Below are 23,261 nucleotides of genomic sequence, written 5' to 3'. Positions count from 1 at the left end.
AGCAGCCACGCTGTGGACAGTCTTACCTTGTTCCAGTGACACCAAAGGTTAATTGGAGTGGGGGGAGGGGTAACCCTAGATTTGTTTCCATGTGTCTATATTTAGATCAACACACCAGTATAATAACTTTTGGAATGTTGAGGCTTTCTTAAACTGAAGTTGGGTGAATTCAAGCTACCCTAGAAAACTGTTCATGTAACTGACCTGAAACAGGTATGTGAAGTTCATACTTCCCTTGCTGTACAAATTCAGTTTCTAAAGGATCCTACAACTTACCTTCCAACTCTGCTGTTGCATCAAATCCATTCTGTGGAGAATTCTGGAGCTGCCTCTAAGCAATGGGCCAGTCTATTGGCAGTTTCCTATGGAAGCCCTCTACAGAAGAATGCATATTCTGTTTCCAATTCAGTGTTTCAAAACCTCAACTACTTGGAATCTTCAAGATATTTCTAGACTGAATTTTGCGTCAGCAGATCAGGTGACACCCTGTGTATTTCCTGTCAACTCTTCCATGTTACTTCAGGAAAGCCAGAAAAACTAGGGGAACATACATCAGGTACTTTTTTTTTTGAGTAGGGTTCTGCTGAAGACAGTTCATTGATAGTATTTTAAAGAATTTATTTAAAAGCCAAATAAATTATAGGGGGCTGGGAAGGTGGCTCAGTGGTAGAGTGTTTGCCTTGCATGCATGAGGCCCTGGGTTCGATTGCTCAGCACCACATAAGCCCCAAAAAGCCAGAAATGGCTCTATGTCTCAACTGGTAGAGTGCGAGCCTTGAGCTGAAGAGCTGAGGTACAGCAGTCCTTCAGCTGAGCATCTTTTGTGGACTGTGGTTGAGGGGTGTGCCTTGGGCTCTGGGAAGACTGAGATCAATGTGTTGGCTGAGGTCATGTCCACTCCCAAGGTCTGGGTGTCTTTTTGCTCTGCTCATTCTTTGGTTGTCTGAATTAATAACAATATTCTATTATTATTATTTGTATTACCTTTAAGCAGTTGTACAGAGAAGTTGCCATTCACCAAAGCAGTTTATGAACATCCTGCATTGATCACTATTGCCCCTTTCAACTTCCTCACCCACCCTCCCCACCCCACCCCTTCCTTCACTTTTCTTAACTTTTAGGCTATGTATCAAACTCTCTGCCATTTACCAAAGCAGTTTATGTGTACAATGCATCTTGGTTTGTTTCATCCCTTCCACATCCTCATCCCCTTCAACCCACCCCTGCAATTATATAGTTCTCAATTCTGTGGTATATATGATGCATTCTTGTCTTCATTAGCTCCCTTCCCGGTTCATTTAATCATCACCGTCATCACCACAATCATTACTGTTGTATTTTTGAATTAGCATGCATTTGTGACGTGAGGAGGTTTCATTGTGATATTTCCATACATGCACACAATTCATATTCCAACCTATTCTCATCCCTCCTCTTCCCCTCCTGCCAGTGTTTGGAAGATTTCATTAGTTTCTTTGTGTGTGTGTGTGTGTGTGTGTGTGTGTGTGTGTGTGTGTGTGTGTGTGTGTGTGTGTGTGTGTGTGTGTGTGTGTGTGTGTATACACATGGAGCATCCACTGATTCGCTTCATCCCTCTATATTCCTTACTTTCCCCCTTTTCTTTCTCAGTTTCTTCATTTAAACACTACACAGAACTGTACATTAAGCCCCAATGTTCAATGTCACCTACACCCTGTGATGAAGCATTGTTACTCTCACCTGTTCCAGCCTTCTGGTGCTGCATCGCTCCCACAGAGCTGGGAAGCAACACACAATACCGAGATGACAGAGCTAAGTCGATCGGCAGTATTTCAATACAGGGAAACACTGGGAGTGAGATGCTTGGGGTGTTTATGAATTTTGCTTTTAATGTACTTTATTAATGTTTACATTATTTACTTTTTTCCAGTCCTAGGACTTGAACTCAGGGCCTACCTACTATCCCTGATCTTTTTTGCTCAAGGCTAGTAGTGTTCTACCACTTGAGCCACAGCTTCACTTCTGGTTTGTTTGTTTGTTTCATCATTTATTGGAGATAAGAATCTCATCAACTTTCCTGCCTGGGTTGGCTTCAAATCACAATCTTCAAATCTTAGTTTCCTGAGTAGCTAGGATTACAGATGTGAGCCATAGCACCTGGCTATAATTTATTTTTCTTTTCTTTCTTCTCTTTTCTTTTGGTCCGTCATGGGGCCTGAACTCTGGGCCTTTTTTTTTTCTAGCACACCCATATTCATTCACTTTTTTTTACCCAAATAAAGTTTTTTTACCAAAACTTTATTAGGAAATATTCACTAGCACCATACTGCCTTCAGATGTCCTTGACAATCAAAGGATAAAATAAAAGAATTATTTTTCGAGGGGTAAAATTCATACTAAAAGGAGATGGAGAAAAGAAAAAAATGAAGATGCTCTAATAATTTATGAAACCATTCAAAGACTAAAATAAAATTTTGGGTTATTGCTGAATAACAAACCAGCTCCAACTCAGAAGATCAAAAGACTAGACCATACACCATCTCATCTTCATAGCAAATAGCCAAGGTCAACAGAAGATCTCCAGAAGGCTCAGAGCGAGCATAAGCTCACTTTCTCCTCACCCCATCTCTAAAGTAAATCCAGCTAAGGTGGAGAAGTGGAGACATAAATCTTCCCACTGAACATTAGTCTACAGAGCATGTAGACATAAAGAGGCAAGGACAAACAGACCATCATGAACAATAGTGGTTTCTGCTATCTACAGAGGCTCACACCTCTGTGAAGCAAATTTCCCATGGATGGAGTTTTGTTTGTCGTAAACAAGCAAACAAAATCCTCTCTCTCACGTCTTGCTGTTCTATGCCCTGCTCACATTTTTTTCAAAGATATTTGTAATTCCGTAGGACTATGGTAAATAAGAAAAAAGTAGCCAGAATTAAGTCTTGGCTCCTCCTTTCTCCCAAAGAAAATGAATTCCATATAATGCACATTTGCAAGTAGAATTTTCTTACGGAAGAGAACTTGAAAGGAGATTTTTGTAGAATTAAGGAAATTTAAGAAAATCAAACACCTTGCACACAAAGAAAACAACATGCCTGAAAAAAAAACATTCCTTTCAAACAAGAAATAGACACAAAATAAGTTTGTGTAAGATGGGAGATAGAAGTACAACAACAATAACGAAAGATGGATTTGCTTCCAGAGAGAAAAATCTAGGGTTATAGGAAGAAATGGTAATTCTGAATCTACCTAAAACTACACCCATATTCCAAGGAATGTGTCATTGTTTGAACCTCATGGAGTAAACTTAGACAAACATGGAGGGGCCAGCCTCCAACACACCCCAGCTATGTGCAGTTTCCATACCCTATAGTTCATTCATGACTAAAATGTCCCTGTGCTCCACATGCCTGTACGTTGTGACAATATCCTTTCCCTTCCTTGTGTGTCCATGCCAAAATTTGTAACGATTGTGTGGTTTTATTGATTCATATATCCTTTTATTTCTCTTTTGCTGAGGCTGGGGCTTGAACTCAGAGTCTGGGCCCTGTCCCTGAGCATCTTTGTGCTCAAGGCTAGCATTCTACCACTTGAGCCACAGCACCACTTCTGGCTTTTTCTGAGTAGTTCATTGGAGATCAGAGTCTCATAGGGACTTTTCTGCCAGGGCTGACTTCGAACTGCAATCCTCAGATCTCAGCCTCCTGAGTAGCTAGGATTATAGGCATCAGCCACTGGTGTTCAGCTTGATTCATATATCCTTAGTACTTGGGTTAGTACCTGGCACAAGAAAGAGTGTTAAATGTTGGATAAACACTTGGATGAAGGAGGTATCAAAGATACTTAGGCATTTCAGTAACATTTCCCTGTTTAGATTTATTTCCTTCATAGTCTTCAAAAAATTAGACCATTGAAAGAAAGAGTCACTTCTAAATATTGAAAAACACTGAAAGATTGCTGTGGTGCTTCCTTTTTTGGAGGTTGAAAAGGAACACTCCAGAACCATACCAACCTTAACAACGATTCTAACTCATCTGTTCTGTTCCCTCAACAAAACGGTATAATCATCACAAAGCATGCCCAGACCTCTGGTGCAGATCACATTTACTATTGAATTATTGATCATAACAGAGAGTGTCCCTCAGGCTACTCCATAAACTATATATAAAATAATTCTATTCACCAATTCAGAGTAAGTTAAAATGTAATATATCTAATATTCATGGAGTAATTGCATGCTAGGTCCCCTGCTAGAGTTTGCAAGTTTATTCCCATTTGTTTCTTTAAAACAATTCTCTAATTTCCATTTTACAAATGAGAAATCTGAAGCTCAGCAAGACAAGCAATTTGAGCCAACTTGCACTAGAATATATGGAACTTGAATTCTACTAAAGCTTTTGTTCTTTCTTCCCTGTGATCGACCTATTGCATCTCCCACCTTTTCCATCAAGATGGGTTCCCACCCTGTATTTTCATTTTAACTGGGAAGACATTTTATAATGTCTTAGTAGTAATTTTGCAGGGGGGTGGAAATCCTAGATGTTTCCTTCTATTGACTATTTTTCTGGAAAGCAGTGTTAGTCAAGAGTATGCCATGTTTGGTCCCTCAAAGGAAATTAAAAGACAAACATTCTCATCAGTTATGGTTCATACTGCAGCAGACAACTGCTGAACACCCACCTCCCTTTGTTAATGATGATCAAGTGACCCCAGTTCTCATTCGTCCTGTGCTGGCTGGCATCAGCCCATGGCTACCCTCCCAGAACCCATCCATTCCAAAGCCAGCCCATTCTTCTACTTTATATTATAACTGCTTTCAAGGAAGAAGGAGTCTTGGAATAGAAGGAAGCAGCTATAGACTGTGTAAACAGTGGATTTCAGAGTTGAGAGGGAAGTGATGTTAGAGGCTATAATCATGTAACCATTGTTCATGATTTTGCCAGACAATGATACTAGAAGCAGACAGGGGAAGACAGAAATCAGTTTCAGTGTGTACTCATGGGTAAAAAAAAAGTGTGTGTGTGTGTGTGTGTGTGTGTGTGTGTGTGTGTGTGTGTGTGTGTCCCCAAAGATTAACGTCTTTATTTAGAGGCAAGAACAAACCAGTTAAATTCTACTTCCTTCTCTTCTCTGTTTGACTTTGTTGTTTTGATGATCTACTTCTAGGCAAGTCTTCTTTAATCCTCAAATTTGACTACGCATGGAAATTTCCAGAGAGCATGTTCAGGCAGATTCTGACCTGCCCCATTAGCTTTTGGTGAGGCCTAGGGGCCTCTTTCCTGGGGTTCACCAAGCTAAAGTGGTCTGGAACCCCTTCCCACAGCAGAGCTCCGGCTGCGGGACATTGTGTTGGTAGATAACTCTAGGAAGAGGAATAGAAGATCTAGTACCTCAACAAAGTGTTTTTGAAGAATATTCATTCACTTTTCCTGCTTGAAAACATCTTCAGTTTAGGTCTATGAGCAATGACATTGTGTATCAGATTGACTTCAGAAAATCTACTCTGCTTGGCTCTTTTCAAGAAGCTTCTTTCATTTTAATGTTGCTGACTTCTGGAACTTGAGAACAGTTAGTTCCTCAAATGTGTTCTCTACTGACTTAAACATTTGTCTTAACTTCTACTTTCTGGGCTATAATACAACTTTTTTTTTCTTACCTGATCATTTTTTTTAAGTAAAAAAAAATCTGGATTTCATTGAGTTTTCACAAGTTGCTGCATGTGTCATCTAAAATCTAAATTGTGGATTTATTTTATTTTGTTTTGTTTTATTCTAATTGGAATGAGGATCCATCCCTGACTCGTGTCTACTGAGTATATGTCCTGCTGATAAGCTGTGCCTTCTGCCCTAATCCATGGATTTTAAGCTACAAATGCAGATAATGTATAACAGAACTTGAGAATTTCATTTTTTGCAAGCAGTAGTAAACTTCACTCTAGCCAGAGGTAACTTAGTCTAAGAAATGCTCCATCAGTACATGCAGGAAACAGATTTTTCTTCTCTTTCAGAAGCATCTGCCTCAAAGAAATGCTGAAATAATAAAATCTGCATTTGGAAAGTAAATCCGCGTCTTCGCTCAATGATATGGTAAGAGAAAAGTGGGCTTCTTCTCACTTCCCAGTTTGGAAAAGGATGACACCAAGAGATGAAGCAATTTCATTCTGAGATGGTTCCGGGAGAGGAGGGACGTGAGGCCCGAGTTACTCCCTCTGACCTGGATGCCAGCCTGATAAGCTCTCATCCAGCTGAGCTTTCCTGTCCCTTAGGCTTCCCACCTCTGCACCTGGCATAGCCCTGGACAGTTTGATCTTTTGGTTTGTTGGGATCTCCCAGGCATTCTCTAACTCAGCGCTCCCCGTGCAGTGTAAAGGCTTGAGCCTCAGGAGGAGGGTCCTAGTCTGGATCCAGGTAGTCATGCAAACTTCATCTGCTTCTTCTATCCATTACTCTAGCATCTGTAACCAGGGTTTGCAAAACTCAGTCTTGCAACAGATCCCTGATCCTAGTGAGATGGATCAGAAAAACTCTATCTCCCTAAGGTGTTTGGCTAGAAAATAAGCACGGCTAGAGAAAGTACCCTGGAGTGAAGTAGCCCATGCTAAGGGAGATGCATTTGAACTCCTCATGATTTCCATCAGAAAAGAGCAAAAGAGCCCTCAGCCAAACTCCCAGCTTTGTCTCCCTTGGCCTATCCTGGCTCCTAAATCAGGGGGGAAAAAATCATCATTTGTCACTTCCCTATCTCCTCCAATCTGGGCCAAGAAGGAAGAGCAAGTGAATTATTTCATCATGGGGAATGTTATGCCTTCCACAATACAAGCAGTTGATCTGTCCTTTAAATCTGGCAAGTATGAGATCAAGAGGTTAAAAGTGGGTGGAGCCTAAATTGGGAGCCTGCTAGGTATTCTGTGACAGGTGGCTTCACTGCCAGGGTGGCCTGAGTCTCTATGTGGGTCTCTAAGATGCCTCTAAAATGCCATAACTTAGGAGTGAAATATGGGGTGAAGACCTCAGAAGTTCAACTACATTCAAACGTTTGAGTTTCATCTCATTTAATGACTTTTTAGAAATTAAATGCTAAAGGATGCCTGCTGATTATCTACAAAGCAACAAACCAAGGAGGAGCTGTAGATTTACTAACTTACATATTGCTGATATTAGCTGAATACTTACACCATAAACCAATGTTGGTCAGGAAGAGAAAAAGAAAATCATTCTTAAAATGACGATTGGGAGTAAAGAGCAAAAATCCCTTAAGAGTCAAACTGTATTTCATTCTACAAAGAGAGCAAGGTCGAGACATGATTAAGTTGTATCTAGAAAAGCATAAGAAGTGTTTTTATTTTACAATATACTCTGCTATGCACCCTAAATACCATATCCCTTTTATAGAATGATAGCTCCTGTTGTAGGCAATCGTAACTCTGCAGGGGATTGGCTGTGTGTCATCTCAAGATGATACCTCCCTAGAGGTACCTCTAAAAGGTTTTCCCATCTCCTCCTCCACAGGGTCCATTTTTGTCATGATTACTAGTTCCTTTGAAATCAACAGCAATCCCTGGTTGCCTTTTGCAGATTCTATTCTGAACCTGTTGCTCTCCTACAGAGAGAAGAAATTGCAAGCTCTTTCTGCCAATTTAATGAAAGAAGGAGACTGAGTCTAACAGGTGTCATCTTGGCCATGTGGTAGATAATAGGGAATTGGGTTTAACTGGCACCATCTTGTCTTCCCAGAGGAGCCAGGGAAGCTCCACCCCCAAGTGATGGGTGTATCTGAATTCCAGAGATTTCAGTCAGATATCCAGAGATAAAGAAGAGATAAAGCCTGGCTCTAACAGCTACTATAATCCTAGCTACTCCGGAGGCTGAGGACTGAGGATCACAGTTTTAAGCCAGCCCCGCTGGGAAAGTCCTAAGACTGCTCTCTCCACCTAATTACCAAAAAATAGGGGGGTATGATTGGGTGGGGGGAAGGGGGAAGGCTGGGAAGGGAGGTGAAGGGTAAACAAAGGAGGAGGCTGCAATGCTTGGTAAGAAATGTATGCATTATCCTGCCAATGTAATTGTAACCCCTCTGTACAGTATGTTCTCAAATAAAATAAAATAAAATAAAGCTGGAAGTAGAGCTGGGGCTCAAGTGGTAGAGCACTAGCCTAGACCAAAGAAGAGTCCAGGGACGTGGAAGAACTGGGTCCTGTGGAGAAGAGGGACCAGGAATGGAGGAGAACCTTTTGAACTATTTTTAAACCTACCTCTGGTTGGAAGAGCAAATTTGATCAAAGGAGCAGGCTTAGGTTGTGTGCCACAGATGTGGACCATGTGTCTCAGAGATTCCCAGATCCGACAGCATGTTAAGTCTCAAAAAGAATCGCAATGGTGCATCCCTAGAATTCCCCTACCGATGTTTGGATCTGACTGGCCTCAGTGGGGCTGAAAAGTGTACTGTTGACAAGTCATCCCTTCCCTCAGCCAGCGTTACTACTGCAAAGATTAAGTGAGCTCACCACGTGGTTACATGCCTTTGGGCTTCTTAGGGAGAGGCTTACTAAATCAAGAGCCACTGAATTTCAAAGCAAAGGGAGGAAAGAACACAGTTATGGACAGACTGTGCTGGGGCCCAAACTCAGTTCAGATTAAGACTTTAAACTGAATCTTGAAGGCCAAGCCAGGGGATCTTGCAGCCAGTAAGAAAGAGCAAACACAAAAGCAAAAAGGTGGCATACTCCTGTGCCGAAGTTTCATTTCCCCATTGATCAAACAGACATCAACTGCACTTCCCCATTGATTAAACAGACATCGATTGTATACTTGGCCTGCGTCTTACATTACCCTATCCATTGGGAACACAAAGATAGATAACTGATATAAACTTCACAGTTGGACTGGACAAAGCAAGCCTGTCTCCCTCTTTGAGATGCTTAAAAGGGCAGGTTGGCCAATTTGAACTTCAAAGGATACTTTAGGATCAAGAGGCAGGGATTTTCTACCTTGATGTCTTCTGTAGCAGCCAATTCACAGTCAAAGAAATTAATATTGGGAAGAGCTGTTTTTAAAATGCCAGTGTGAAGCCTGGCACCAGTAGCTCACACCCGTAATCCTAGCTACTCAGGAGGCTGATATCTGAAGAGCACAATTCAAAAGCAGCCAGGGGCACAAAAGTCCATGAGATTCTTATCTCCAATTATCCAGCATAAAGCCAGAAATGGTGTTGTTGGCTCAAGTGGTAGAGCCTCAGAGTCTGAGTGGAAAAAGTCTAGTGAGAGCTCAAAGCCCTGAGTTCAAGCCTCAGTATTGGCACTGAATAAATAAATAAATGGTGTTCCAGTGTGAACAGCCTCACGGAGTCAAGTGTATGTATAGGGGTGCTACATATATTTTCTCTGCACACTACAAAATATTCTGCAAATATGAAAGATCCGTAGTATGGACCCTTCAAAGAAAAGGTTCATTAATAAAGAAAAAAACTATTTTAGTGCCTAGTAATTAGGTATTCCATCGAAACCTATAGAATGTGTTTAATATTTAATCTTTTTAAATTGAAACACTTATTCATACCTCCAGATGTGAAGTAACCCAGTTCTAGGCCTGTAGAGTTGCCACAAAACCTTTTGTGGAAAAATATGTAATTTCAGAGCCACACGTCACTGGGTTTGTAACTCTTTCTAGACAAGTCCCACCCACCCATCCCCAATTTCCCCCTTTCTCAGGAAGTTCGTGTGTAAATCAAGGAGAGCTGACCCAGTCTGAAGGGCCAACACAGGTCTCAGGGACACTGAAGTTATTAAGAATAGAAGCTGGAGACAAAAGACCAGCTACAAACACAAAGCAAGTTAGTGCAGTGGTTTGCAATGTGTCACCAGCCTCACCTGAAATTCACTAGAAAGGCAAATCCTCAAGTGCTCCAAGAGGGATCTGATCATCTCCCTGTGACAGAAGGAAGGTGACATTTTAGAACTGCTCAGTCACTAGCCCTAGCAAAAGCCCCAGATTGGGGAGCTTAAAAAAGTTATCTTTCTCATGAAATAAAGATAGTGGGTCTAACTGGTGCCATCTTGGCACGGTGGTGGATCATAGGGAATTGGGTCTAACTGGCACCATCTGGGCTTCTTTGTGGATGAAAGTGAAGTCCCATCCCCATGCTTGAATTCCTAGAGGCAGGGGCAGGAACTTGGACAAAGATCTGGACCTGCCAGACCAGGAACTCAGGAGACTCTGGACTCCCTAGCTCCCTGTGACCCTCCTCTCTAACCATGACCCTATTTAGACCCCCCACTACCTCCACCGCCATTTTGTGCCATGCCTCACGTCTCCTGACTCTCCTCAGGTCACCATGGCGTCCCTCTTCAGCTCTCCATTAGAGTGGGCCTGGTTTTTGAGATGGTTTTTCTGCTCTTTCTTTATTCTACTATCATCCTGGCTCAGTTTCCTAACAGTGTACGTGTATTCAAGGCTACAAGTTTTGAGGGGACATGTGTATGCTCGTAGTCACTGGCTTTCTAATAAAAGACTCCTGATTCAACCTCTCAAAGTGTGGCTTCTCTATATCTTGTGATCGAATTCCCATATAGCATTCACAGTTGTAAGAATAGGAATCTGGAGTCCATGTGTCATTTGGTGTCTTCTGAAGCTTATTTCCTTGGCTTGTAAATTGCTCTTTTCCCTGTGTCTTCACATGGTTTTTCATCTCTGTGTCTATCTTTTTTTAATTTTTGGTTGGTCATGGGGCCTGAACTCTGGGCCTGGGCACTATCTCTCTGCTCTTCAGCTCAACCACTTGAGCCATAGCTCCACTTCTGCTTTTTCTGCTTATGTGGTGCTGAGGAATCGAAACCAGAGCCTCATGCATGCAAGGCAAGCACTCTACCACTGAGCCACCTTCCCAGCCCTCTGTGTCTATCTTTATCTTGATTTTCTCTTCTTCAAATGACAGTTTTAATTTTTTTTTACTACCTTTAAAGTTGCCATTTCCAAATATAGTCACACAGTGAGGTATTGTGGATGAAAAGTTTAGTGTGTGAATTTTAGGGGGGAGGACGCTTTCCATAACAAAGAACTTAAGTTAAAAACTTGCAGTATCAAATAAGCCCAACTAAGCCTAAATTCCTAGAAGTGGGGCCAGATATAAATATTTCTTAACAGATATGTGGGATCTATGTGTGCAACCAGGACAAAGACTCGCTCACCCATTATCACAAGTGATGGGCAAACAGCTGGGCAGGTGTCAGAAGTTTACTCATCAGGATCCATCTACTATTGTGAGGCCCAGGCAGGGATACTCCAGCAATATTAGAACTATGCCAGGCAACTCTGGTCTAAGACAGCAAACCCAGCAAAGCCTTGGGGCTGAGCAGTCAGGTGGAAAACTCAGACAGCAGAGTTGAGGAATATGAAGAAACCAGTTCAGTCAGAAACAACTCACATAGAAGGCAGACCTTAGATTAGAACTCAGCTGTTTTAAACCACGCAGGATTTGACTTGGGGAACACAGATTTCTGGCCAGGAACTCCTGGCCATGAAGAAACCTAGACGCACCTGGTGACTTGAACAACAAACACATTGTGTCTCTTAATACCACAGAGACAACTTTTCTACAGTGTTTTATATAAATGGGAGAGCAAACAAGACAAATAGTAACAACAAAACAACCATGCTGAAGATAACACTTATATACAGACTTGCTGTTCCTTGTGAAGGGCCAGCCAGCTCCTGGCGAGATCTTGGACTTCTGTTTCCTGTCGGGGGTAGGGCTTCTCACAGAGAGATTGATTAAGCTTCTAAGTACCTTGGTCAAAGCAGGTAATCTCTGCTTTGTTCTCTCTCTCAGAGATGAGGCTACTGGTGTTCAAATGGTCGTTATTAGCTCAATTTCCAACCACACACAAAAAAATTAAAGGACTTTCAAGAAGAAACAAATCGAAGAACACACCACCTCTTTGAAATCTCCTCATCCACCCGTCCACACCTGGCTCAAAGACTCAAGAATTACAGGGAACCCCGCTGAGCGGTGACATTGATTCCCTACTAATCGGATTTTTTTCTTGAGTCGGGCAACAGTGAAGTGTTTACAAGACTTCTCTTCTCAAAACAACTCAAAAGTCATTCTCAACAGAGAAGCTCGAAACCAGAAAATCAATAATGCAGGAACTGTTGTGAAGGATTTTCACGTACCCAGTAAGGAGGGTAGTTATTTATAGAAAAGCTGGCCACTCCAGTTCAGTGTGGTAATGATACAGTACAGCTAGTTCAAAGAGTGACATGGTTGCATTATATTCACCATAAATGGCCTCTGGTAGGAAAAGTCTGTCATTTAGAGAGATTTGCTATGAATGGTAAAGCCCAGGTCACTGGAACAGATACTTTATTTTTTTTAAACCAGCTCTGTTTGTGGGGATTTCTTGTAAAAAGGAAGGAAAAATACAAAGGTTGGAAGAAGCAGAAAGTGGGCCTCATTTGGTTTTACCTACATGAGAGAGATTTTACACTCCACTTCAACCTTGGCTACTTCATGGATTATTTATTACAAAGACCTGTTAAGGGAATACATTATATATGTTTTGTTCCCTAATAATAATTTTCCCCATGGTCATGTTCACACATTAGCTCTCATTATATTTGCTAAGAACTCTGGAAGGAAACAGTGTGCTCTTCAACTGCAATTGCATGTTAGTGTTTATCACAGCATGGAAGCCAGGACACCCAGACTCAAAATGTCAAGTTGCTTCCTAGGAGACACATTGGAGACTGATCGTGACCCCTGTGATGTGATCCACAAGCCTTTGTCATTGCTGGTGGCACATTAAAGGTGGTCATTACAGACTTGGCTGCTTCGAAGTCGATGTCTGGAGATGTTGTGCAACAGGTCCTTCGACATTTCCTTGTTAAAGACCAACTCCATTTTCTCTCAGCAAATCCAGCAGCATGATAGAACCAAGTCCTCTGTGCCTGTCTGCCACTGTCATTTTGCTTTTACCGGCCTACTCTGGTACAGTCCCAGGAGATTTAGGTCCAGGGATGTGCTGGCAGTGACTAAAAACCAACTCTGCAAAGAAACTAGGCCTGATGTCTACTCTTGGAGCATTTCCACAGGGTGAACACCCTCATGGACATTTTAAGTATTAATATGCAGTCTCTGAGAGCATAGTTAGGTTGACATATACCAGTATGTAGGAGTTTCAGAACATGGACATAGTTCAATGAAACAACCCTAGAAGTACGTATAATAATGAAATGTAGTAAACAGTAAGTAGCAGGTGATGTATTCTGAAAACTGTTTCCATGTTTTGTAAAACCAAGGAAAACACACACAGACATATGTACACATATATACACACATATATACATATGTGTATATATATGTGTATATATGTATATATAGGTACATATATGTATACATATATATAGAGAGAGAGAGAGAGAGAGAGAGTCATGCTTTTATCCACTCATGCACTGTAAAGCATCTAGGCTATTTCTATAACTTGCCTATAATGAATAGTTCAGCAATGAATATGGGTGTGCAAGTGTTTTTATTGTACCTTGACTTACAGTCTTTTGGACAAACACCCAAGAATGGTCATCCAGGATCATGGGGCAGCTCCAAACTGTCCTCTGTCGTGGTTGCACTAGTTTACATTCCCACTACAGTATATAAAAGGGTTCCTTTTCCCTACAGCCTCTCACCCCTCCACCAGCATTCTTCTGGGGTGAGATGGAATCTTAGTGTTGTATTGATTTGCATGTCCCTTATGGCCAAGGATGTTGAGTATTTCTTCATGTGTTTATTGGCCATTTCTGCTCCTGCTGCTTCTTCTGAGAAGTCTCTATTTAGCCTCTGATCATTTATTAATTGGGTTGTTGATTCTTTGGGGGTCTGGTTTTCAAACTCCTTGTATATTCTGGATATTAGGCCCTTGTCAGATGTACAGCTGACAAAAATCACTTATTCTGCTCACTGACTTTTTTTTTTTTGTCCATTGTGAGGCTTAAGCTCTGGACCTAGGTGCCGTCCCTGAGTCCTTCAGCTCAAACTAGCACTCTATCACTTGAGCCACAGAGCCACTTCTGGTTTTCTGGTGGTTCATTGGAGATAAAAGCCTCAAGGACTTTCCTGCCTGAGCTGGCTTTGGACCGCGATTCTCAGATCTCAGCCTCCTGAGCAGTTAGGATTACAGATGTGAGCCACCACTGGATCCCGGCCTGCTGGCTGACTTTTTTTTTTTTTTTTTTTTGGTCAGTCGTGGGGCCTGAACTCTGGGCCTGGGCGCTATTCTTCAGCTCTTCAGCTCAAGGCTAGCGCTCTACCACTTTGAGCTACAGCACCACTTCTGGCTTTTACTGCTTATGTGGTGCTGAAGAATTGAATCCAGGTCTCATGCATACAAGGCAAGCACCTTACCACTGAGCCACCTTCCCAGCCAGTGGCTGACTTTTTAACTTTAGTAATTATATCTTTCCCTGAGCAGAAGCATTTTAGCTTGGTGTAATCCCATTTGTCAATTCTCTCCCATTTGTTGAACGTTGGAATTTCACACCAGACGTTAAGTTCTACTGCTTCCTCTGGTCTTGCCTATAGTAGCCTTGAGGTTTCAAGTCTCACACTGAGGACTTTTATCCATTTGGGGATTGATGGAATACAAAGTGACAGACAGGAATCATATGCCAGACTTCTACATGTGGATATCCCGTTTCCCCAGCACCACATCTGGAAGAGGTATCTTTTTCCGGCACATATTTTTGGCTGCTGAGGGAACCCAAAATAGTAGGTATATGGGCTTGTTTCTAGATCTTCCAGTCTATTCCATTGGTCTTCAGGTCTGTTTTATGCCAATACCAAACTGGGGTTTTTGTTGTTGTTGTTTGTTTTTACTATGACTAAGTAGTAAAGCTTAAAGTCTGGAATTATGATACCCCAGTATTGTGTTTTTGCTTGTTTTCGTCTTTCCTCCAGAATTGCTTTGATAATATGAGCTTTTGCATTTTTTCTTTATTTTTTCTTTTTCTTTTTTTTTTTTTTTTTGTTGGTCATAGGACTTGAACTCAGGGTCTGGGCACTGTCCCTGAGCTCTTTTATTCAAGGCTAGCAAAAAAGCTACAGTACCACTTCTGGTTTTCTAATGGTTAATTGGAAATAAGAGTCTCACAGACTTTCCTGCCTGGGCCGGAGTTGAACTGCAATCATCAGATCTCAGCCTCCTGAGTAGCTACCAAGGCATGAGCCACCAGCACTGGCTGTTTTTTTCTATCTCTTGGAAGGTGGCTATGTGTGTCATTTCACTTGCAAAATATCTGAAAATTCAAAATAGGTTCACCTGGTCAGTAATGCACATTCCAGCACTTCATTGATCTTCCTCATGGTGAAGCTCAGATTTTATGAAAGAAAAGAAAAATCCATACCACCAGCATCAAGATTCAGGCAATATGAGCAGGAAAAAGAAAGAGAAAGAAGGAAATCTGTAGGCATGATGAATAGACACCACACCAGAATTCCACATTCCAGCTCGGTAGGTCAGACATCACCACTTCATAGATCGTGAATGCGCTGTGTTGAAGACGTCTAATGCTACACCACAACCGTTAGTCAGGATTCAGATTTCACTGTACCCAGCACTCCCTGTTGCCTCTTCCCCTTGGCTTGGCTCACGGCGTTCATTCCTCTGCAGCTGAAGTGCTTAGGCTGGCCCTTCTCCATGGTTCACCATCTCAGGAAGCTGCATGATCTTAAACAACATCTACATTCACCTCTTCAGCCTGGACTCCCAAACCAGAAATTCACATGTGGCACCCACTACTCAATATCTCTCTTTGGATGCTTTAAAAAACATCTCAAACCTACAAACCTTGATTGTCACTTGATTGGATTGAGTGAAACCTAAGAGATTGGTGAAACCCACTTCCAGTGTGTCTGCCTGGTGTTTCTAGAGACAATCCTTATGTGGGTCAGCACCTGAGGGATGAAGACCCACCTTGAATAGGGGTGGCACCATCCAATTTGCTGGGGGATCAGATGGAATAAAAGTGATTTAAAAAAAAAAAGATCCACCAATGGAAATGAGCTTCAGTCCTCCCAAGTTTCACTGTTGCTGCCGTTGCCTGCTGACAGTAGATTCCAGCTTTGTAGTCGGTCCACACAGACTCACGTGGATGAGTCCTTGGACAGCCTTCCAATCCTTCCATGCCTCAGACTGGGCCTGCATCAGTCCAAGAAGTTTAGAAACCCCCAAACAAGAGGGACTGAATAGCTACTTGTTTTCTTGCTCACTGACATGCAGATAGCTGTTGTTGGACATGACAGTTATAGAAGCTTAATTTCTTTTGTGTAATTACACAGAAAGAGAGAGAGAGAATATTAATTCTGTGTCTCTAGAGGACTGGAATATACAGCCCTTGGCATATTCTTTACCAACGCAGTAGAAAATAGCTACTCCATACTTCCAAAATTCTGACCAAAAGTCCAAGCGTCACTTTTGATTCCTCGTTTTCTTTTCTCCTGTCCTATCCATTGGAAAATCTTGTTGTTCTACTGTCAAGATACATCCAGAAGCTGGCCTTTTTTTATTTAGCCAAGTCTAGAACAGCCTGAATACTTTCTCCCTTGCCTTATGGCAATGGTTTCCTGGTCTGACTTTTCTCACAGCAGACTGAATGAGTCTTTTAGAACTTAATTTGTGCTGGGCTGAGGTGGGGGGACAGATCACAATATCTTCCCATTCCACTTGAAGTAAAAGACAGAGTTGTCAGACCTTTGGTTCTGCTGTTCTGTGAGTGTTATTCCTTCCCTAGAGACTTCCCGGGATCTTTCTCCTGACCACCAGGTCTCATACTGATGTCATCAGCTGCCATTTCTATTTTAATTTTTTTACTACCATCAAAAAAAATCACCTTTAAAAAAACCTTTATCTCCATAGTACTTATCACCAATGGAAAGATTATACTTTATTTCCTTTTCCTTCCTGCTAGAATTGATCGCATTGTAGGGCAGATATTTCTATGTACTTTGCCTCCAACAAAGAAACCACAGGAAGGAGAGAGTAAGGGTGAGGCAAGTGTCATGGGAGAAGGAAACACTGCTGTAAGCATTCTGCCCAACTTAGGACCTCAGCTCCACCCAGACCTGAGTCCCTCCCATCCCTGGAGTTCCGGTCATACAGCTGGCCCCTCCCTCTCTCTGCCCAGACCCACCTGAACTCCTATCTACTTCACTTCTGACCCTCAGGCCCTGCCACTACCTAGATAGTGGAGACCACCATGTGCGCTCTCTCTCTGGGGGAAATATGGCTCCTCTAATAAACCTTGTAATAATCTTTCTCCTATGCCTGCCTGCCTCGGAATGGTCCCTTGGGATGGATGTGATGGGTACTTTCAACTGTAAGGGTGTGAATGTGTCTCTCTCCCCAAATTCACGTGTAGGGACGAGCAATCCAGAGTCTGGTAGCAGAATGTTGGGGAGAAATTTGAATGCCAGGGCTCTTTTCTTATGAGTGCATTCATGTCATCATGGTAGACATAGAATGAGCTTGACCCTTTTCACCCTCTGCGTGTTGACACATGAGACCAAAGCATGTTTCCTATCCAGAAGATGATACAGGTGGGGCACCATCTGGACAAAGCCCAGAATCCAGATATCAGCATCTTCAGCCTCCAGAACTGTGGAAAGACAAATACCTAGTATTTCTAAATTACCTATTCTGCAGTGTTTTGTTGCAGTGGTGCTGGTGGACTAGAATTTGATGCCCACAGAAACTGAAGGTGTTTCCCACACAGTTAGAGAGAGGCAGGGCAGAATGGAGACAGAGGAGAAAGGAGTTTAGAGGAGTAGCAGGGAAGCAGAACAATTCAGTGGCCAACTCAGAATCCAGCCTCCTGGTTCCTTACTGAGCATCGGTGAAGGGAATGTAATTCCAGAAAACTCTGCCTCTTCTGCTGTAGAATAAGGGAGTTTGTGGAGAAAAAAAAATCCTAGAAAAAAAAAAGCATTACTTTTGAAGTTAGATAACTACTGCTCTGGTGCCTTTCATTATGTTCTACTATGTGACTAACTTCCTCCAAGACTTTCTTGCTTTGTTTTTCCCTTTGAATTCTCCTTCTCCTTTCAAAGACCTGGCTTCATTGTCATCTTTCCCTCCCTTGATCTCTTAAATGTTGCACTGAGCGACCTTCTGACCCTAGCCTGATCAGACCACTCTATATAACTCCATTGATTGCTAAAGCTTTCTTACCCTTAGCTACTTTCTATGAACATGGATGTGAAGCATGACAAGGGGGTTCTAGCAACAGATTCCTTGGGTCAGATTGGAGCTCTGACACTTTTAGCTAGGTAAAAATACTAGGTAATATCTCAAGCCTTTCATACCTTCCTTAATAAAAGTACAGATTAGAGTACACAACTCATATGATTGCTCTAAATATTCAAGCCAGATACAAAGCACCAATACACTGCCTGACACATGCTAAGCTATCAGTAAGCATGCAATCCCAGTGAGTTACGGCTATTTTAAGTATTCAATGACTCAATGCTTATATGACAAACAACTTCTGTTGCACTTCAGGCTTCAATTCCCAATTTCTGTACCCCTTTTGTGCCCCAAGAAGATAACAGGAAAGGCTTCTATCAAAGGACTTCCAGTTGGAATAATGGAAGCCACAGAAACAGTTGGACTACCATCCAGGGAAGGTTTCCTGTTTCTTCCTTATTCTATTAGAAGCATGACTTCCATCAGATGACTTTCCACGCGACTCTGCTTACAATGCACTTGTGTGCAAGAGACTAGACAGCTACCCTCTTAGTAATGACTTCCTGCTTTTGTGTGTGTGTGTGTGTGTGCGCGCTGCACTCCAGGGCTTGAACTCAGGGCCTGCACACTAACCCTGAGTGTTGTACTCAAAGCTAGTGCTTTACCACTTGAGCCTCAGTGACACTTCTGGCTTTTTCTGGGTAGTTAATTGGAGATAAGAGTTTCAGGCACTTTCCTGCTGGAGCTGGCTTGCAACTACCGTCTCTGATCTCAGCTTCCTGAGTAGCTGGGATTACAGGTGAGAACTACCAGCCCCTGGCCCTGTACTTACTTATTTTTAAGCTTTGTTATCCACTAGCCTGGTTTGCCTCCTCTGCCTTGTTCACTGCCTTGTAAATAGTCAAACTCTAGCTGACCTGAGTGTGCCAACTGCTTCCTGCTTGAAACAAAGTGTATGTCAGACCACTACGAGAAGTTACAAGGCACTTGTATGCAACTTGTGTTTGTGCATTTGTCCCTTCATCCCTAGCAGCTAGCAGTATAGAGTACTTGAAAGAACTAAAGCAAGCAAACAGCAACAAAACAGCTCTAGCCTTGGTTCAGATCTGGAAAAGCAAAACGCACTACCAACTGAACACGCCCTAGATAACCCACCAGGCTTCCCAATCTGCTCCTAAGCCATATCCTAGTCTTTCTCTTGTGAAGAACGCCAGTGCCTTCCACCCATCCTCCCACTTCTGGCCTCTTCCCTGGCTGCTGCCTGGCACTGACAATCACCACATCCAAAACCCTGCAGGGTACAGGACTCTTGAGATGCAGATGCTAGCTGAGCCCCAGCAGAGCTGGGCTGTGGATCAGAGGATCCCCGCATGCGGTCACAATGGTGACTCCACGTTTGGGCAGGGGATGCGAGACAAGAAATGGGTTTGGGGGCTCAAGAGCAAGGATCATATTAAAATTAGAATATTAAAAATAACCACCTGCAACGTGGAGCTGGAATCAAAAATGAAGGCAACTGGGACGTTCATCAGGATGAGGAAGAGTTGCAGTAGGCAAAGACACGTCCCACTGAGGAAGAGCCTCTCAGCTCCATTCTGTGAAAATCACCAAAGAGAAGGCTCTCTAGAGAATTAACTCCAGCCCAAGGCCAGGCCGCCTGAAGAGAACAGGTGTGAGTAAGAGAAGGGACCCCAAGAAAAGACAAAAGGCAGCCAGCCATCCCTGTGGGGGTGAGGATGAGTGTTCTAGAATTGTGCAGTGAATGCAGGACCTGATCACCACTGCATGCTTGGAAAGGAACCACCTGCTGAGAAGATAGGGAGGAGAGGGGAGGGGAGGGGGAAGAGAGGGGAGGAGGAGGGAGGGGGGAGGAGACTTTCCAAGTGAATTCCTCTCAGCTGGGGCCCTCCCTGTGAGGTGCCATCAGGCAAACTGAAGCCTGAAAAGTCAGAACTCAGGGATCCTCATGCACACAGGGCTCCTCTTTCTCAGGGCTCTGGAGTATTGTCCACTCATCACGTTTTCCCCAAATCACTTACCTGGGAGAACTCTTTTTAATGTTCCAGATTATGGCTCTCATAAACACATGGTTTAAACTCTTGAGGGAAAAAATCTCACCACCATTCAGACCGATGATTTGAAAATCTCGCATCATTTTCCCACTGCCTGGGCCCTCAGATACAATCTGTACAAAGGCAGGGCCGGAAGAAGCTGGAAGGAGAGTGGACAGCTTTGCTGTGGCTGCCTTTTTATGCTCTAGTCACAGCTACTGCCTCGGAGGAGTTTCTAGCACTTTCTCTTCTGTGACTATATTTCTTTTTTTTTTTTTTTTTGGCCTGAACTCTGGGCCTGAGTGCTATCCCTCAGCTCTTCAGCTCAAGGCTAGCGCTCTACCACTTGAGCCACAGCGTCACTTCCGGCTTTTTTCTTTTTGCTTATGTGGTGCTGAGGAATCGAACCCAGGGCCTCAGGCATGCAAGGCAAGCGCTCTACCACTGAGCCAACTTCCCAGCCCCATGTGACTATATTTCTGATCACAGATCCCTGCCTGAAAACTAGCTTGCAACTCTGTTTTGTGCCCTAGAAGCCACCAGGAATAAAGATATATCCAGTGAAGTGCAAACTGTGTGTATCTTTTCTCTGTTTATTCTGAGCTCTCCGCAGAGGTCCTGGCACATAGCAGATGCCAAGTGATGTTTGTGTAGGGAATAAATGGATGGCTTAGTACAGAGTTGAAGAATAAATTTGTATTTTCTAAAAGAAAAGACAAAAAACTGCATCTTTTTTTTTCCTAACGATGACCTAAGATCTGAAAACCAGTCACTTTAACAAGTAATTGGTTTTTTAAAGAATCAAACATCTGCCTTCACTAGACACAGTACACCCAGCCCTGCATAAGCCTTGTATTGCTTACACTGCTCTGTAACAAACACAGTGGTGGTGCCCACCAGACGCCATATGGAAAATGAACTGTACAACTTCAGGGTGGGGACCTGAGAGGAAAACAGAGAAAGAGCCAGGAGAGGGGTGACACTGTTCAAAAAGAAATGTACGCCTTATCTGACTTACATAATTGTCACCCCTCTGTACACCAGCTTTTCTGTGAGCGTGTGTGAGCGTGTGTGTGTGTGTGTGTGTGTGTGTGTGTGTGTGTGTGTGTGTGTGTGAGAGAGAGAGAGAGAGAGAGAGAGAGAGAGAGAGAGAGAGAGAGAGAGAGAGAAATAGGCCTCTGTACCTTCCCTGCACCACCTGTGCCTTTGCCTTTGCTCTTTTTCATTAACTTCCGGGTTAAAGTCCCTTGCTATTGTCATTTCCATGTGTTTGCTGGAAGCATAGTTTGTTTTCAGCTGTGAGCTCTAGTGCAGTAACCCCTTGGCCTGCCTCCTCCTAGAGATAACTGAGGCCAATGTGGCGTGCAATAATCTACCTGAGTAACTGGTAAAGAAGTTTCAGTTTCTTTTCATGGAAAACAAAACTCTCAAACTTGATTATGGAAGAAAACAGGGTTGGCCATTTCAAAGAAAGGAACTGTTTGGAGGAGAAAAAGAAAAAGAGGACAAAGAGGAAGAAGAAGAGGAAGGGAAAAAGGAGGAGGAGGAGGAGGAGGAGGAGGAGGAGGAGGAGGAGGAGGAGGAGGAGGAGGAGGAGGAGGAGGAGGAGGAGGAAGAGGAGGAGGAAGGAGGAGGAGAAACTTTTATTGTGAAACTATCTAAACAGAAAGCAGTTGGGTCAAGACAACATAATTGAAATTTGAGCTTATGCTCCCTTTGCCCCTGCCCCAATGGGTCCAGGGAGGTCGACTGTAATGAACAAACAATGGTTCTGATGAATGAGTTTATTGGTTAATTAATGAAACATATGGTAAGCTTCCTGTGCCAGAAGTATTTGGGCAAAGGAAAAACAAACGAAAACCAAGAATAAATAAATGATAGGATGTGAAAACAATGTTTTTGGAGGAGAACAGAAAGGTCAACTAATTAGGGTTTTATTGATCTGGCAAAGAGGAAATCCCCATTCTAATCTAGGCACATTTGCTAACAACTGGACTCAAATGGGAGGTGAAATGATTCGTGTGGTCATTAGAACTCAGCGAAGGCTGGCTCTGTTCCCACACTCTTCCACTCTTCCTTAAGGGTTCGCAGGTTGCTATGTAAAGTTCAGGCTGTAAAATTCATGAATGGGCCACAGAGGGAGAAGGATGCCCATTCCCACCCCTCTGGGTAAGGGGTCCAGTGCCGGCTGCCAGACAGCACCCAATCACACAGGCACCTTAGCACTTACCACCTTCGCTGTAAGTGGAGGTGATTCTCCATCATAGCCTCTTTGATCTCTTCCCCTTTTATGTTCATCAATGTGTACTTTTTTTTGTGTGTGTCAATGCTGGAGATTGAATTCGGGGTCCAGACACTCTTCCTGAGGACGTTTTTGCTCAAGGCTAGCGCTCTGTTACTTGAGCCACAGCTCCACTTCCAGCTTTTAATTGGAGATAAAGAGTGTCATGGACTTCCCTGCTCTGACTGGCTTCTAACTGCAATCCTCAGATCTCAGCTTCCTGAGCAGCGAGGACGACAGGCCTGAGCCATCAGTGCCTGGCTTCAACTTGTATTTTTAGGGTGGCGGATCACTTCACTGACAAGAGGATGGATGATCTCCCAATAATCAAACACTACTGCCCCGAAGTACCAGGAAGGGTCTTGGAACCATTACTGTCACCCAAAATGCTATGCAACTGTCCTCAGGACCGCCTCAGTTTCCCCACCATGGCTCCTGGGTTTATGTCTCCTGCCCGGCCATCCTAGGATGTTCAGTCAGGATCGCAGTTACACTGGCTTCCCAGCTCATTCACACTCCCTGCTCCGCCCCTTGAGAAACACCTAGGAGACTTGCAGATGGAGGCATTGTTAAGGAGGGCTGAGCCAAGGGCTGAAAAGGTGTCTGTGCGTGGAAGTAAGGTGTCTGCCCATGGAGGTAGGTGTCTGCAGGGCTCCCGGGAGCTGGGTGTCAGCACAGTGCAGGTCTGTGGGGGTCCCTGCCCGCCCACACTGCTGGGAAGGTG

This window comes from Dipodomys merriami, unplaced genomic scaffold, assembly GCF_024711535.1.
Source record: "Dipodomys merriami isolate MVZ:Mamm:240054 unplaced genomic scaffold, mDipMer1.0.p SCAF_8, whole genome shotgun sequence".
NCBI lineage: Eukaryota > Metazoa > Chordata > Mammalia > Rodentia > Heteromyidae > Dipodomys > Dipodomys merriami.
The sequence above is the reverse complement of the archived record's forward strand: the minus strand, read 5'-3'. Positions refer to the sequence as shown.